Raw genomic sequence first — 16434 nt, 5'->3', positions numbered from 1 at the left:
CCCTGCCCCCCGACAAACAGACATACACAGGATTTTGCTTCTGAAAGCACACAAAGTAGGTGTTGCGTTAGCAAAATGGTCTGTCCTCTTTGACCTCAGTGTCAACAGGAGCCAACTGAAAAAAGGAATATCTTCCCATAAAACTAAGAGGCACAAATGTTACTTGAATCTCAGGGACAGAACAGCATACCAAACAAGAATGAGCATTAGGTGGCAAGGAGAGAACTTGAGATCTGGCAAGGAGCGTCTTGCAGAGGCCTAAGAGAGCTGTCAGAGGTCCGTGTGCCCCTCACACTTGGAGAGCAGGTGGGAGAAGTCTCCTTTTGGCATAGAAGCGCAGCCTACCCCAGTGAGATCAGGTCTCTAGGTAGTGGAAAAAATAAGAGGAAAGACAGGAATGGAGGAAATGTTCAAAGGAGCCGTATACAGAAGCAAGAAAGAGAAGTCCTGGTACTCCGAGAAGGCTGGATTGACAGCCCGCAATAAGAAAGTCTTCCTGTAGCATTTCTGTACTCTGTGGGTACAGACAGAGGCAGTAAGGCCTCTTCACAAAGCTGCCAAGTGTTGTGCGTGGAGCCAGACCAGCTGTCCTTCCCTCTATAGGGAAGCTGTCCCAGTTACCCACCCAGGCCCTACTTTAAGCGCGCTCTTTTTCATTTGCTCTGCATCATTTTGGGTCTCCAGCCTGCCCAAAGCAGGCTCCGTATGTCCTTCCACTTGCTACATTGTCCATTCTCAGCCTAAGTCAGCCAGCTCACTTTGCCTGATGCTGGTGCTGCTTATAAGCCAAGCTGCCTCACACAGTCTCCTGTCTTGGTCTTGTCTTCCAGCAAACTTTTGTTGGCTCCACAGATTGTATTTCAGGTCTGAGCTGAAGCTTCATTGCAATCCAATCAAACCAATAGTCCCTGGCTGGCTATTTCTTTTCTGGAGAAGCCACTTTCAGGGCTGTTATCACTTCATCAGGCTCACAGGAGAAGTTTTATCAGGCATCTGAGGATTTTTATGCTAATGAGTTCCAGTCCATCATCAATTCATCACTGCCTGTGTTTCACCTGGCTGTGTGCAAAAACAGTGATTTCTCTATGACAGCCTCCTTCCTTCACTATGTCTTGCAGTCCCCTGGAAGGACCAGGTCATAAAGGGACTGGAATAAAAAGAGAAAGCTTTTAGCCCCAGAGTTAGAGATGTCACAGTAAGTCATAATGACAACAGAGACACTTCGTGCTTTTCTTCTGAGAGCTTTGTGCTTTGTTCACACCCTTCTGAGATAGGACAAATATCTTCAGTGGGGATAGAATGAAGATTATCATCTCTGTTTTACAACAGACCAGGAAGATGTGGTCTTCAAGAGATCAGAAAACCTGACTGAACTCCAGAAGGAGCTGGTAGGACCCAGATCTCTTGAGAAGTTCCCCATCTGATTGTGAAAAAGTGGAACTTCTGATTAGTATACCTTCCTCCCCCTGGCTAAGCTTCAGCAGTGATAAAGTCAACCTGTTTCTTTCCCATCCATTAAAAAATAAAAATAAAAAAAATCCCCAAACTCTTTCTTCAGATGGACAATACTGAGTGGTTGTCCCTGCTGTCCAGCTGACAGCAACAGCTTTAGCAATGGGTGGAGATGAGGAACAGAAATACCAATTCTTCCATGCCTGATGCTAAGTTTATCTCTAGGACACTCCCTAATGGTCTATAGAGGAGCAGACAACCTGGTCCATGGACTTGCTTGATAACCATTTGCTCTGCTCCAGAACATTTGGCCTGGGGAGATTAACAATGGCAACAAAAGTCATGCCAGAACTGTACTTGGAGGGTAAATATTATTCTCTGAGCATCTCTGGGAACCTGTGCCATGATATATGCTCTCTCCTGCCTAGCAGGACCCACCTCCACCCTGCCTTTCTCGCCGCTCCTGTGTGAGCTGGGCTTACCATTCTCCTTCTAATGCTGCTCATTCTCTCCTTGGTTTCTGGAAAGAGGATGAAAAATGGAGGGTCATCTTTTGTCTCTCAGTCTCTTTAAGTATTAATGCTCCTATTTCTTTCCTTCTCTGACTCCTCTCCTACCCCCACATGCCACCATCCTTTGATGAGCCATGCTTATTAGAGACTGAAGGGGATTTGCTATGTGTCGCTTTCAAAGGTCTAGGGGCAGGAAGCTTTAATTGCCGGATTTTTCACACAGGGTGTTAAAATTTATTAAAGTCAGTTTCTCTGATTTCCCTTTAATGAGATGACGACTGTGTGTATGAGATGATAACATTAGGTTCAGTTGGTGAGAAACTCACAGAAGAATTTTAAGTAATCAGACCAAGAAAGAGAGAAAAAAAAAAAAAAAACGAAACTATGCTAGTTCCCCATATCTTAAGGACTAATTTTGCAACTTCACTTGGAGGTAAGAAAATGGGATCATTTCCTGGTACATGACAGCGTGGCTGGAGATCTTCTTTTTAAAGGGCTTCCCTTGGGAAATAGGGCAGGAGAAGGGCTTTTGGGGTTGTTTGGTTTTAAAGCCAGGAGGGAAGGTGTCTTTTAGGGTGTACTTGCACCGTGCAAGGGGAGCAAGGTCTGCGCAAATTAGGGTATCTCTATGGTGCAAAACGGGAGTGCAGAGATATTTCTTGGTTCTTAGAGGCAGCTTGGGCTCACCAGCTTACACTGGTCCCCGAGGCAGCGGGGGTCTGCCTGCACGGTGCAGCGTCTCCCTGCCCCCTGCCCACAGCGCGTCAGGCAGTGACTCCAGCTGGAGCCTTTTGATTTTCAGGCATCATGTTTTCCAAGAAAAATCTTCCAAACTGTAATCTGCCCTGTTTTGGGGAGCTGGTGCATTTGTTCTGGCCCTGCGTGGGAAAATCATGGAGCAATCCTGTCCTGCACCAAGCTGGGTGGCTCTGTGGGTGCCCCTGCCATGCTGGCCTGAGCAGAGAGTTAGGCAGATACCGTCAGCTCCCAAGTATCTGCCCACACTTCGAGCTTGGCGTTTCCCTGGGCATGACACAGATCCCCCTGAGCCAGGAAAAAAAAACTTATGGCTTTTCCTGTTTTGTTAACCTCAAATATTCAAAAATCGTGACCCCAGACCCCTGACAACTTGAGCTGAATTAGGAAAAAAAATTAAATAATCATAAGGTGTAAATTGAACAACTTCATCATGCTTTTTGCTCCCTTGTAGTTGCATAGCCCCTAAAAGTCATGGACCAAGCTTTTGTCTCAAATCCAGAAAGCTAAAACCGATTCTCATTTTGAGAGAGAAGCCACAACACTTGGTGATCTGCATGATTTTACAACTCAGGGATGTCACATAAATGATGAGCACAAGGACTGGCAAGACCAGGTTTTGTTTTTCCCAAGGTGGGATCAGAGCCTCCAGGCCTAGGAAAAGCTTTTCTTCTAAAACTGCATTCCTGTGACAGAAAAATGAGACCCTCTGTACTGCAAGGAGCCTCGCAGAGCTCAGCCCACCCCATCCTTCCCAGCCCTGAGCTGTGCATATGTTTGGAAAGTGGCATTCAGACCTGCTTAAAAAGGCCAGCAAATCTTGACAGTCTGGAGCAATGACCTCATTCTGTGGTGCAAATGTAGTCTTCATTGCAAGATGCTTGGTTTATTCATTCTTTGACTGTTCTATGGGTTTAAGCGTTTTTTTCCCACCCTTTGTGATACTACAGGATCCCTCTATTTAAAAATGAGTCACCGGCTCAGAAAGTAGCATTTCCTTGTCCTGGATCTGGAGGCATAGATGTGGTTGCAGGTCTGGGACACAGTTTCAATGGAAGCCATCTGTGGAAGGGGCAGGGAGCTGGATCAAGCAAGCCCAGCTTTATACCTTGGAGGAGACAAGAGTTGAGTGTCCTCAGAAGCAGCCAGAAAGATGCAAACTTAAGTGAACTAATTGGAAAAAAAAAAAAAAGTAGTTTGAGGGAAACTTCTCGAGTCTGCACCTTAGGACAATGCTTTGAAGAGATTTTTAGATGATACTTTTAGCATTTCAGCCCCTGTTTCTCTGAGAGCATGGGCATTGCTGTGAAAACCAAGGTGGGAGAAGTCGCCCCTCGGGGACTCACCAAGCACCCAAGGGCGATGCATTAAATGCGGCTATTGGTGCTCTGATTTACCCAGGCGTGAGCTGCATGTCCTGTGCCCCAGCAGGCCACTGCCACTGCAGAGCCATCAGAGAAAGCAGCAGGGCTAAACCCTGTGTTTGCTTGCCCTCACAGCACAAGCCTGTGTCAGCCGGAGCACCCGAACTCTGCATGCGAGACAAGATGGGAAGAAAACTCTGCACCAAGCCAGGACCCCCAGAAAGCATTGAACCCACTGAGACAAAAAAGCCTGAAATTGTTCGTGTAGCCACCCTCCCTGCCTTTCTCCCTCAGCTTCATTTCCCCCCTCCTTCTTTTACTTCGTGCTACCTTCACACTGGATTTTGTTGCCCTACTTTTGTCCAGCCTTCTCCTAGAGATAAGATAAACGCTATTTTCAATTAACAAGATTTGATTGCTGAAAGCAATAGGAGGCAGTTCATTTAGAGCCAGCAAATTAATTGAAACTAAATGTACGTAGTCAGTGTATTGCTCGGAGAGCAATTATCACAGTCATTTGGCCCTTGCCATGCAAGGAAGCAGGCTGTGTTCTGCCGGCTCCGCAGCTGGGTTTTGCTGAAGTGCGGGAGCAGGGGAAGTTTGCACTGCTGTGATCTTTTCTGAAGTTCCTCTCGCTCAGCTGCTTGGTGTCCTGCTTTCATCTCTGAAGAGAAAGCAATCTGTGGCTCTAACTGTAAATTAGAGCTGGAGCATTTTTCCAGGGCCTGATGGGTACTGCTGGGACCCAAAGTTGAATACGAAGAGGTCTTCCTCCTCACTCCTCTTCCCCTTTCGGATGGCTTTTGCCAGTATGTGCCATGTGAAAACAGGATCAGGGCAATATTCACTAGCCATCCGGATCCTCCACCCTTTGCAGCACTGTCCAGAACAACCATTTATGAATGCACCATGGGATCTCAGATCTTAGGGGTTTTCTTTTCTTTTTTTTTTTTTAAATGCATTTACATGAGCAAATGAGAGAGAGGAGAGTGGAGGAGGGCAAAGCACTGAGCTGGTGAAAGAAAGGCACAGATGAAAAGGAAGGCACCCTACGGCATCAGAATGATCCTCTGTAGCTTTTCAGGCCCAAATGATCTGGACCTTGCTGCTGCCCAGCAATAGCTGACTGCTAAAGGGATCCATCGCGGTTCCTGCGCCGCCTGGTCCTCATGAGCTGGGCTTGCGCTCTCCCATCACCCAGGAGGGCAAAACTCCCGGCCTGACCTCTAACTCGGGAGTGTAGGGCTCCAGACCATGGTAGCGAGGGGGTGTTCGGACACGCAGATCCCACCCTGAGCTGCGCAAGCCACACGGGTCCCCGACTGAGCAGCGAGAAGAGCCCAGTTCGGCCAGAGGAGTCAGCCCCAGCCTCGCCAGCACTGTCCCAGAGCTCCTCAGCAGCAGCAATGCCGCACTAAAACCCGCTGCTCCACGATTTATGTATCGGGGTACTGTGGAAAACAACCCACTCTTTAATGCACAATCCGCCTCGAAGTGGTAAAAAGCAGTAATTATGAGCCAGGCTCTATCGAAGAGATGACAAAGCCACCAGACTAAATCATGTTTTCCCTGCTGCACCTCGCTGCCTCCAAGCCAATTGGCATGAAGACGCTGCCTTTTTTTTCCCTGTACTAATTATGCTTTTAAGCCTCCTTCCTTGCCCGAGTGCCAGGCGTAGGCAGTGCACCACGTGTCGGCTCGGAGCGCTGCGAGTAGTATTTCTGAGGAGGGCTGTTCTCAGCCCAGCACCTCTCGGAGCCAGCAAACCTGGTGCTCGTACAAATTTTCTCTCACCTTCAAGAAATGCGAGCAACGGGAGCCAGAGCAGCGCTTCGTACCAGTTAGGTAACTAGCACCTCCGAAGAGAGCCGGCACGTTCGGAGGAAGCAGCCAAAGCTTATTAAAATCAGAGAAGTAACGCCTGCGACACCAACGGAGCGCCGCGGCTCCATCCGCTCCCTCCTTGGCATGCCGTTATGTTCACGGTGTGCAACCTGGCTTTGCTGCATCTTGCAAAGCTGCTGGTTGGGGGCTAGCCCCATCGGAGCTCGTTGCAAGGTGCTTGTCATGCGCCCGTGCCTGTATTGTTATCCTCCCGTCTCTCGTCTTCTCCCAGCTCACTCCATCCTTTGCCCTTCTCTTTTTTCCCTGCTTAAACTTCAGGATTTGCCAGGCTGACAGGCAGGTTGGGAAACCATTTTCAATGTGAGGATTTGGGGCCATCTAACACAGGGAGGAAAGAGTCCTCCTGCCCTTGCCCTCAGCAAGGCCGTGGTCCCAGCCTCAGTTCTTAGGTCTAATGAACCTCATGAGTGGTATTAAAAACCTCTGGGGCAGCACGGAGAAGGCCCTTCATGCGTAGATGTCCTCAGGTGGTGGCAGCCATGGTGCCCTTGGTAGGCAGGAACAGAAACGAGGCTGCAAAGGACTTCTTGGGCCACTGAATTCCCAGTTATGCCAGTTCAGCTTTTGATGGTGATGGGCCAGGACTGTGCATGACATTTTTGGTCTTATGCAGCTGGATTTATGAACTGGAACTTTCTCTTGCTGTGATCCTTGAATGTATTTGACTTTTTGACGGTTGTGTTGTGTTGTCCTCTTGGTGGCAAACACCCATGCAGACATAAGCAAGTATAGCCAGATCTTCTGCTGTCTCCCATCCTGCAGTCAGCCCCTAAATACATGATGTTGAACTACTGCCTTTCATCCTGTCTTTTTTTCCACAAACTTCAAAATCTTTCAATTCTTCCTGTACTATAGGAGTTAACACTGGTTGCAAGATAAATCCTTGGAGGAAAGTACATATGTACCTTTCCTTCCGTCCAGTTGTGTTTTGCAGTACAACTCATTATCTTCTCTTTAGATATCTCACGTTGACAACTTTTCTTATGTAGTCTTCATTTTATCTAATCATTTCCCCCACAAAATCAAATAATTTTGTGAAGCTCATTGACATTAAACCTGCCACACTTTCCTCACTTAGGAACACAAGCATCTTCTGGAAAACAAACAAACAAACCACATCAGCCTGGCATGTCCTATCTTTGCAAAAGCAGACAGTGCTTTTCGTCCCATTTGCTTCTTACCTGCATGAGTTTGGTTATTCTTCCCTGGGCTGGAGATAGCACTGTGTAGGGAGCAGAGCAAATTTAGCCTGCCTGATGCAGTATAACTACCAAGAGGTAATTCCTGGACTTGGAAGTAGTTGGTGTCTCTCAGCTGAGCTCATGTTTTTCTGAGTTTTGCATCTGCTCAGCATATAGAAAATCCCATTGACAGATAGCCTACTCCCCACCCCAGGTTGTTGCACTGTGCTCCTATGAACCAAAAAGCACATTATCCAGCAGTTTTCAGGGTCTCTCTTGACTCTTTCTAATCTCAATCCCATCCTTTCTGCACAGCAGCCTCCTCTGCCAAGAGCTGAAGGACTTGCCATCAACAGGATTAACCAGCTAGTCCCATGGCCCATAAGAAAGCTTTCTTCCTACAAGCATCTGCTTGAAGACGAGCTCAGCATCCAGAAAGGTGAAGGCATTGACAGAGTTTCCCCACGCCTAGTTGAAGTATTAAAAGCAAGTGGGTGCAGCCAAGTTCCATTTCCTCCACGGGCCAAGAGTGGGAGAAGAGAGCGAGGACACAGGGAGCAACTGCAGAAACTGCACTGCATCAGGACAACAGACTGACCCTGCATCCACCCTTCCTAAAGCTGCCGCCATCCTCCCGGCACACCCAGCCTCCCAGCCCAGCTCACCTGCACGGTCCCTGGCATCGCTCAGGCCCCCCCAGCTGGCCCCACTTTGCAGCTAAGAGCTGGGGGGGGGTTAACCCTTTCCACACCAGCCTCCAGCCACAGCCTTTGCACAGGGCACACGGGTGGCCCCCTGTGTGGCACCTGGCAACCTTGGGAAGGGGGTGACAACCCTGCCCTGGAAAGCTGCCCCTGTGCCCCAGCGGAGGGAGGTCGTGCAGCTTTGTGAAATCCAGCTAACTGCACGACCCAGCAGGCTGCGAGTTCAGTCAGCACCCAGCCCACTCTGAAGGAAACCTAAGAGCCGATCAGGCTGCAGTTATACAACTGTCTCAGGACCCTGTCATATTGCAGCGGGGAYGGGATATTCAGCATCTTGCCAAACCCTGCTGGGTGCTCGATGTGGTCTCAGAGAGGGCTGTGGCAGCGTAAAGCCTGCTGACGAGTCCCTGGGAAAATGCTGCTTGTGACGGCCAGGGCGGCAAATGCAGCCCCGTCTCCCGCGCCGGCGAGCTGCCCGGGGCAGGCTGGTCACAGAGGGGTTAACTGGTGTTTCCCTTTGAGCGCTCAGTGAGGGTGGTCCTAATAGTTTAGCTGTTTTCCTTGGGAAAGCACAATTTACAGCCCCCCCGGGTTGCCCTTTCATCTTGCCAGGTGGATTACCACACTAAAGGGAATGRGGAGGAGGATGGACAGGTCCTGGCATTTCTGTCTCCAGAGAGCTGCTCTTTGGGTTCGTCTTTGATCTCTTTGTGGTTGCTTTACTTTTAGATCGCTCACAGATGCACACAGGTGTGCGGGCAAACACGCGTGCACACGAAGCTCACTTCCAAAATATCAGCTGCTGCCCATTTAGAAAGATCAATGCTTTCTCTAAAAGGCCTTGTGTTATTATACTGTTTTCAAATGTCTCTCCAATATCCAATTATTCCTCCCTCCAGTCAAAAATGCATTGGCAGCTAATAGTACAAGTCACTAAAAATCATCCACTTCTTAGGAGGAAGCAAGTTGGCCATGTCCCTTCCTGCTTTTCAGCCAAAGCAGGACTCCCGGTTATGGTGGCCATTGGCAAATGGAAACATCACTGCACACAAAAGGGAAAGAAAACCACAGCAGCCTTCAAGTGGGCTTCCCCCTTATTTATTAGACTGAAATTAGAAATGCTGCTGATGATGTTTGTCAAATAAAAACCCTAAAAACTGGAAAACGGGGAGCCGCTCCACCTGCGCGGCAAGGATCAGTGTGTGGGGTGGCGGGAGGCAGGAGGGACCCCGGGGTGCTGGCACCATCCCGGCCCCCGGCGCAGCCCAGCCTGCCCGCGTGCCCGCCTCGGGGTCGCCCTCGCCGGCTGCCCTGGCCGTGGCTCCTCGGGGACGGGGACGGGGACGGGGACGGGGATGGGGACCAGGACGGAGCCCAGGCAGAAGGGGCCGGGAAGGTTTGCAGCGTGAGCTGCCTGAGTGGGTGCTGGGGCGAGGATGAAGTGCAAAATGGATAAAATGGGATGACTGGTAGGGAATTTCTCTCTGTCTCAAAAGAACTAAAACAACCCCAAGTTAGCAGATGCTTTGTTCAGAAAACTCCCTAGAAACCTCTGTTGTGGCCTACAGTCCCTTTGGAGCTGGCCCTGGGCCGCTAAAGGCGCCTGCGGAAAGGTTTGGCTCCTGCCCGCCCGCCCTGCCTGCGGTAGCACCTCCGTGCCGCGGCTTTCCCAACACGCTCCTTGCCAGGCTCCGCGGAGGAGAGGCAGCGAGAGGCCRTTATATTTTAATAGCAGTAATATTCAGCGCTTAGGCAGGTGTTAGAGGGCCCAGTTGAGCCTTTTAGCGTGAGCGGCTGGTGCCCATGATTAGTCCCAGCGAGCGCCGTGCTCCCAGTACCCTCCCGAACTGCGACCGCACCGGGCTCGCTCTGCAGCCGTCGGGCGCTCATTGTGCTGCGGCCTCGACTTCTTCCCTGCTCCGGCCTGGTTTGGCTCTGGCCGGGAAGGGGTCTCAGCTGAAATCACCCGTGGGCAGGACTGGGGACCTCGCGAGCCAGGAGATGCCCTTGCGAGGCAGCAGCAGCGGTGCTGCCGGCCGGGGAGGCTCCTGGCCGCTGCGGGAGCTGCACCGGGAGATGCCAGTGCAATTTGCTCCCTGGGCAATCGCGTTGCAATCGCGACTGCAATCACGCGGCTGCGGTGACTTGCYGGGCGCAGCGAAGCTGCGGGAAGCGGGGATGAGCACCTCGCACCCCCGGGCGAGCGGACGAGCACTGCCGGCACCACCCTCGGCAGCTTTTACTGAGCCTGCGCCAGGCTGAGGGGCGCAAATAGTGATTTTGCAATGGCTGGAGCCCGAGAAAGGGCAGCGGCAGGCTGTGACCCCCCGTTCCCATCGCCAAGCGTGGCTGGACTGGTCCTGCCTGGCTGGGAAGCCGCCCACCCAGGAGAGGGGGCCTGTCCGCCACCGCAGACCACTGCAACAGTGGGAGCTTCTCGCAGAGGAGACGGGGCCCGGGACCGGCTTAAACCACCCCAGCACCTCCCCAGGGCTTCCTGGCAGAGCACTAGGGCTTCTTGCTGTGCTTTTGTGCGCACTTTCATTAAACGCATCATGCAATGAGCTGAGCAAAAGCTCAGTGGTGCGCGGCAGGGTCACGAGGCAATGGGGAGAGGAAAGGGGTGTGGGAGGYAAGTAGCCCCCAAAACCGCTGCCATTCCTCCCAATTGCTGCCTTGCAGTGACACTTATAGACGAGGAACATCTTCTTTAACAAATATGAATCTAATGGATTAGGTCTGATCTAATTATGCATTCTGCATTAAGCCGATGCTCCCACCGTCTGTGGCTGCTGGCATAATTAAACTTAATGTACTTTTAATGATGTCTTCTTAACTCATGCATTCATATATGATTAGAATCAAACAGGACGAGCTGTCACAAGTCCATGAGAGCTCTTTTGGCAGTTCCTGATGGGACCCATGTTGCAATATTAATAATGCAGATTTCAAGGTTAACAACATTGGTTTTGAAGTGGGGAAAGCCTGTCACACAGTTTGAGTTAATCTGAGGCAACAAAACGGCTCCCCTTTCAAGTTCAGCCTCTTCCTGTCCTATGCATGTGCTCCTGGGACCAGGGGAATTTAAGTTTTACTTTGTAAAGACGTAAGTAACTGCGCTGGAAGCTCTGGGCAGCAGCTGCCAAAGAAGCTGGGACGATAACTCTGCSGGCACCTTTTTGGCAGTTTACGGGGGGGCTCTCTGTCCTGGAGCACCCGTCTTTCCTCCTATTCCCCTTGCTGCTTTTCTGCGAATGGGAAGCCGTTTGTGCTAGGACGYAGCAATCAGAAGAGAAGCTCAACTTTTGTCTAGTGCTTGATCAAGTGAAATTSGGTTGGGTTCCCCCGTCCCAGTCACCATCAGCTTGTCCACAACTGCCTTGGCCTGGGGAATTTGCTCCCTTGAGCTGTGCACCACCTTGTGCTGCAGGGCCTGGTGAAGCCTTGAGATTGTGAGACAGGTAAGAAAGAGGCTCTCAGCATTTTCCCCAAATAAAATACTGAATTTCAAAAGACTTCTGTTTTAGTACTTGATTGAAGGCCCCAGTTCTAGCCTTCAGTGCTGTCTGTGGGGTAAGTAGGAACTATTTTAGCAGCTGCTACCTTGGCACCAGAGTCCTACATRCAGCAGGTAACAATGGCGCAATGAAACCTTTTTTGTTTTTTTGCCCCTTTTTCTCTTTTTATGGAACAGTTTTTTTCATTGGCCCGTGGCCTGGCAGACAGGTTGTCTTTTGACTTCCTGAGAGCAAGTTGTGAAATTGTCTGAAATCCTTCCAACAGGAAAGCATTGATTTATTACGCTGTAATACTGATACGAACAACACGGTGTACCTTTCATCTGAAAAGTCRGGACTTACAGAACACGACATGCCATTAATTCTGATGCCAGCTACAACAGAGGAGGAATTACTGCCAAAGGGATCTGGAGACCATGTTAAACCATCCCTTCGGAGTAATGAACATACTTTGTGGCTGTTACATTATACCATATTGATCCTTAGGAATCAAAAGGTACCTTGACGGCTAATTTGGGCCATCAAAGGCTCCTGTTAATAACTGCATGAACATGTATGTGTGTGTGTACCATMTAATTAGTGCATGAGAAAGAGATGTGCAAACATTAGCTAATTAAACTTCTCAGTATCCCCTCCAGAGGGGAGAATTACTGYGTTTTGCTGCTCTGGAGATAGCTCTCCGCTTGCACATGCCGCGGGTGAGCTCCCTTGGGGACCTGCTCGGAGGAGGTGAGGACCAGCCCAGCCTCTCTCCTTCCYGCAGCCAGACCTGCCCTCCAGCCCCCGGCAGTGATGCTGCCCCGGGGCAAGCGTGCACCAGCGTAATGTCGGCCTAAGGGCACAGCCGGACGCCTTGGTGCTCTGCAAGATTGCGGCCGCCTGTAACATCCCCTTCCCTCTCTGAGGTGCCTGGCGCACAGCCCACCGTGGGCCGTAAGCTGCTGCGGTGCTGGGCGCTCCCGCTGACCGCTGCCTCCGGCCGCCGGCTCCCGGGCCCCGGGGCGGTGCCAGCCAGCGGCGCTCCTCTTCGCTCGACATGCAGGATGTGTCCTTCCAGGGAAAGGGCTCTGCTGCCCCGTTGAGACTCCTGTAAATCTGTCCTGACTRTACTGGGAAACATGACTATATTTGCTTTTCTTCTAATTTTTTCTCTCTTTCTTTTCTAGCAGATTCTTGTTGCTGAGGAAACAGGCCCTGACATTAGGACATTGAGTAACATGCTATTATGTTGCTTGACAAATTTTTTTGCCCAGGTTTCACAAGGTATTTGCATCTCACTCTTCCCAGCTGGTGAACACTATCTCTGCTTTTACCCCTGGACAGAAGCAACGTGCTGTAAGAAGCTGTTGCTAGAAGAGCGCTTGTGCCCCAGAGCCCTGCCCAGATCCACACCGCCTTCCCCCCCGACGACTGCCGAAAGTGCATCAGTTTTCATCGGTTCTGTAAATCTTTTTCTGTAATGTAAYGCTCCTCACCTCTGCCACCCCCTTTCCAGTGACCCTGGGCACAGCCAGGCCCCTGCAGCGCGGCGCAGTCTCAAGCACCACGCTGCAGACGGGCTCCCTGCCGGCCGACAGCAGTGTGAGGGGTTACGGGATCCCTCGTCCCCCGTGCAGAGCTGCAGTCCCAGCTCTGCTGCCATCCCAGGGGATGGGGAGATGATTTGCTGTCTAAAGCTATAAACTGATGTGGAGTTATTTGGGGTAAGGCAACTACTGTGTGCAAATCCAGGGTCTACTCCAGGCTACTTTTCCAGCTGTGAGCACACTAACTTCATCCCTAGCACGCACTCAGGCCATCGGGACCATGTGCCTGGAATGGACAGAGCAGCTCTGCAGAAGAAGCTAGCTGGGGGTGTGTGTGTGGGGGGGGTCATCTTGGCAATGAAGCTCAGGTGACATGATGATAGTTTGTACGGAGCCGGAGCTGCTCTGTCTGGCACCTCCTGAGCTGGGTCTGTGTGTGTGGCACCGTGACATCCTTAGGTCCCTGCCACCCGCTGTTGACTGAGCGGGCACAAGGGACACAGTGCTGCCAGGACCCTGGAGCAGTGATGGTGCTGCCCGATTGATTTGTGCCTGCAGGCAACATGGAGGCACCAAGCCAGTCCGTGTTTGAGGYAGCCAGCAGCTACAGAAACGGTCAGAGATTGGGCCACCTGGCCCTGAGGACTAACCCGTCTCCTCCACGCTCCCCAAAGTGCACCAGGCTGCTCCAGAGCAACCCCGCTAGCGAAGCCCAGAGCCATGCTGCGGCTTCTCCCACAGCCATGGGCAGGGAGGAGTCCCAGGGTACCACATGCCGCCAGGCTGGGTCATCTGGGCTCTGACGTGTGGCTCCGTGGAAACATGCACAGAAACAGTCTCCTGGGCCCAGTGTGAGAAGTGGGTGACTGTGCCTTTCATTAAAAGCCCAGTAGGAGCCTGTGTTCACATGCGAACATCCCCAAGGCTCCCAAACCTTTCCGAGGAAGTATGTGCTGGAGCTGAAGGGGCTGGTGACATCCCCTGGGTCACCACAGACGCTGTCGTACGTGCTCACGGCCCTGCCCCGGCCCTGCGCTGAGCTTAGACAAGTAAGTTTTCCTCGCATTTGCTGGCAGATAGGGGTTCAGGCAAACAAGTCCAGTCAACTCAGCCTGTGCCCTGGCGCTGGGGTTATGGCCCTCAGACCACGGGACAGACTGGGTCGCGCATCTGCTCCTCACCTGCCGCACTGCAGGGCTTGGTGCTTTCAACTTCCTCAACTGCTGCAGATGGCTTTGGATCCTTGCTGGAGAATTCCATCCTGTTTCCTACAAGCTTCCTACATCGCTTTTACCTTTTAGTACGAGGGGATTTCGTCCTGCTTTTGTCAAGGCATACAGGAACATTTCTTGTGCAACTCTTCTCTGCAGCTGCACTGGGAGGCAAGAGTGAACTGTGGAGCACAAACAGTGTTTTCAGACAGGATCCAAGCCCACAGTGCAGCACTGGTTGCCTAAAGCAGGTGTGGAAGACCAAAACGGGCTGATACAACATCATCTGCCCTTGAAAACCTTCCCTTCAGGCCCCATGTGCTGGGAGTCTCTTGTGCTTCACAGCTGAGGGTTTGCATCCCCTTTCAAAATGTATTAATTCTGCCCCTTGTTGACTCTATCTTTAAAACTTACCAGTGGGTAAAAAACGTGCCTGAACATCGGAGACCTGGATCTATAACCATGGCCCTGTGGGAAGAGCCGAGATGCCTGATCCAAGGCACTTCAGCGTCTCAGTCTCCCCGGCTGTAAAACGGGAGGGATGACATGGGGAAGGGAAGTCCTTTCAGACCTGTGACACCAAGTGCCACACAAGAGCGTGACATTAATGATTACAGTTAACCCCAGCAGCTGTCAGCATCTGCATAAATGTCCAATCTCCTTTAAATTCTGCTCTCCTTTCCGCTTAGCAGACTTTCTGATGAGGAATTTAGCAGTCTAAAACTGTGTGAAAAATGAGTTAGAAATACCTTGAATGCCCCAGCCACTGAAACAGCATGGCAGCTCCTAGGAAAGCCACTATGGGAGAGGATTTTTGGACCAGTGCTGGTTCTGAGTTATCACTGAGCTGACTACATCTTCTCTCTTTGTAAAAACAAGYTAAAATCCTCAGACAGCCCTCCTCGAAAACTAATCCCACAAAACTCCAAACAAGAAGGAAAATCCTTAACTTTGAACCCAGTGAACGTTTTGTTTCCTGACTCTTGGGTAAATACTAGATAGATTCCCAATTTCAACCTGAAGCAGTTTATTTGGCTGCTGTTCACAACTCAGACACAGCAATAATCAAGGAAATCTCGTTTGATTCAGGTTGGCTAATATTGCCTGAGGGGTAACATCATTTTCATTTCCACACATCCAGCACTGGCACAAAACGGCATGGACAGGTATGAAAAATGGTTCGTGGATCCTTGGTGCTAAAATTTCAGCTGATATTTTCATTTTTGTGTAAATAATAAATACCAATAAAAATGTTGCTCGAAAAAAAGAGAATGTGAAAAGAAAAGTATTGCTGAGTTTGATCAAGCAAAATCCTTTGCAGTACTGCCAAAAAAAAGAAAGAAAAAGAAAATAAAAAAGAGAGATAAAACAAATATAGCTGTTAAATAAAAGATCCAGGTACCAAAGAGCAAAATTTAATGAAAGCCAAAACTGTTAAATATGGATTCCTGTTGAGAAAAAATGTCAATGTCTTTAAGAGTTTTACCATTACTCTATTTTTAAGAAAAGTGTAGTAAAAATACATATTACAAGTTAACATTTTTCCACGCTTTTGTCCTATTCCTCTTTTTTTTTTTTTTTTTAACCCCTCCGCCGATCAAAAGCCTTTGAAGACTGCTTCTCACATCCTCACGTCGCAGGCGGCCAGTCCTATCGCAGACGCGCTGCTTCCCACGCAGCCGGCCAGCGGCCCGGGCGGCTGCCGGCAGGGCTCCCCGTGACCTGCCACAAAGGTGCTAGTGTCTTTGGAGGCGGACGGGACGCCGCGGCTGAAACGGGTCTCGGCAGCCTGCTCCCACTGCAGTCTCCAGTGGGGTGGGGCCGCGGCAAGGGCCAGGCCGCGGCGAGGGCCGGGGCAGGAGACACATCTGGGGGTCCGGGCGCAGAAGCAGGCTAGCTTTTGGGATGCCTCCATCACGCTAGCGCTTACACAGAACTGAAGTCAAAAATAAAAAAAGAAGAACGGATTAAAAATAATGATAACCAACACAAAGTGACCTGAAGAGCTGTTTGGAGTGGGTGATGACAGTGCTTGTGTTGGGAGATGRGAGATGGAGATCACAAAGGTTTCCATTGATGGAGGGAGGAAAACATATTGGCACAAGACATGCTGTGCCTGAGCTTAAGACCTTGACTCTTTGACTTGCCGGTCTCCAAAAAGTGGTCGTAGGACGAGTGGGTAAATGGAACAGATACTTCAGACCAGGCTGGTGTTAAAGGTARTAAGCGTATTGCTCTGCGCAGACATTTGTACACTAATGGAAACTGGTATTCAGGCAGCTTCTAGCTGTACTTATGGACAGCT

Source organism: Apteryx rowi, unplaced genomic scaffold, assembly GCF_003343035.1.
Source record: "Apteryx rowi isolate R43461 unplaced genomic scaffold, aptRow1 scaffold_245, whole genome shotgun sequence".
NCBI lineage: Eukaryota > Metazoa > Chordata > Aves > Apterygiformes > Apterygidae > Apteryx > Apteryx rowi.
Note: the sequence above shows the minus strand (reverse complement) of the source record.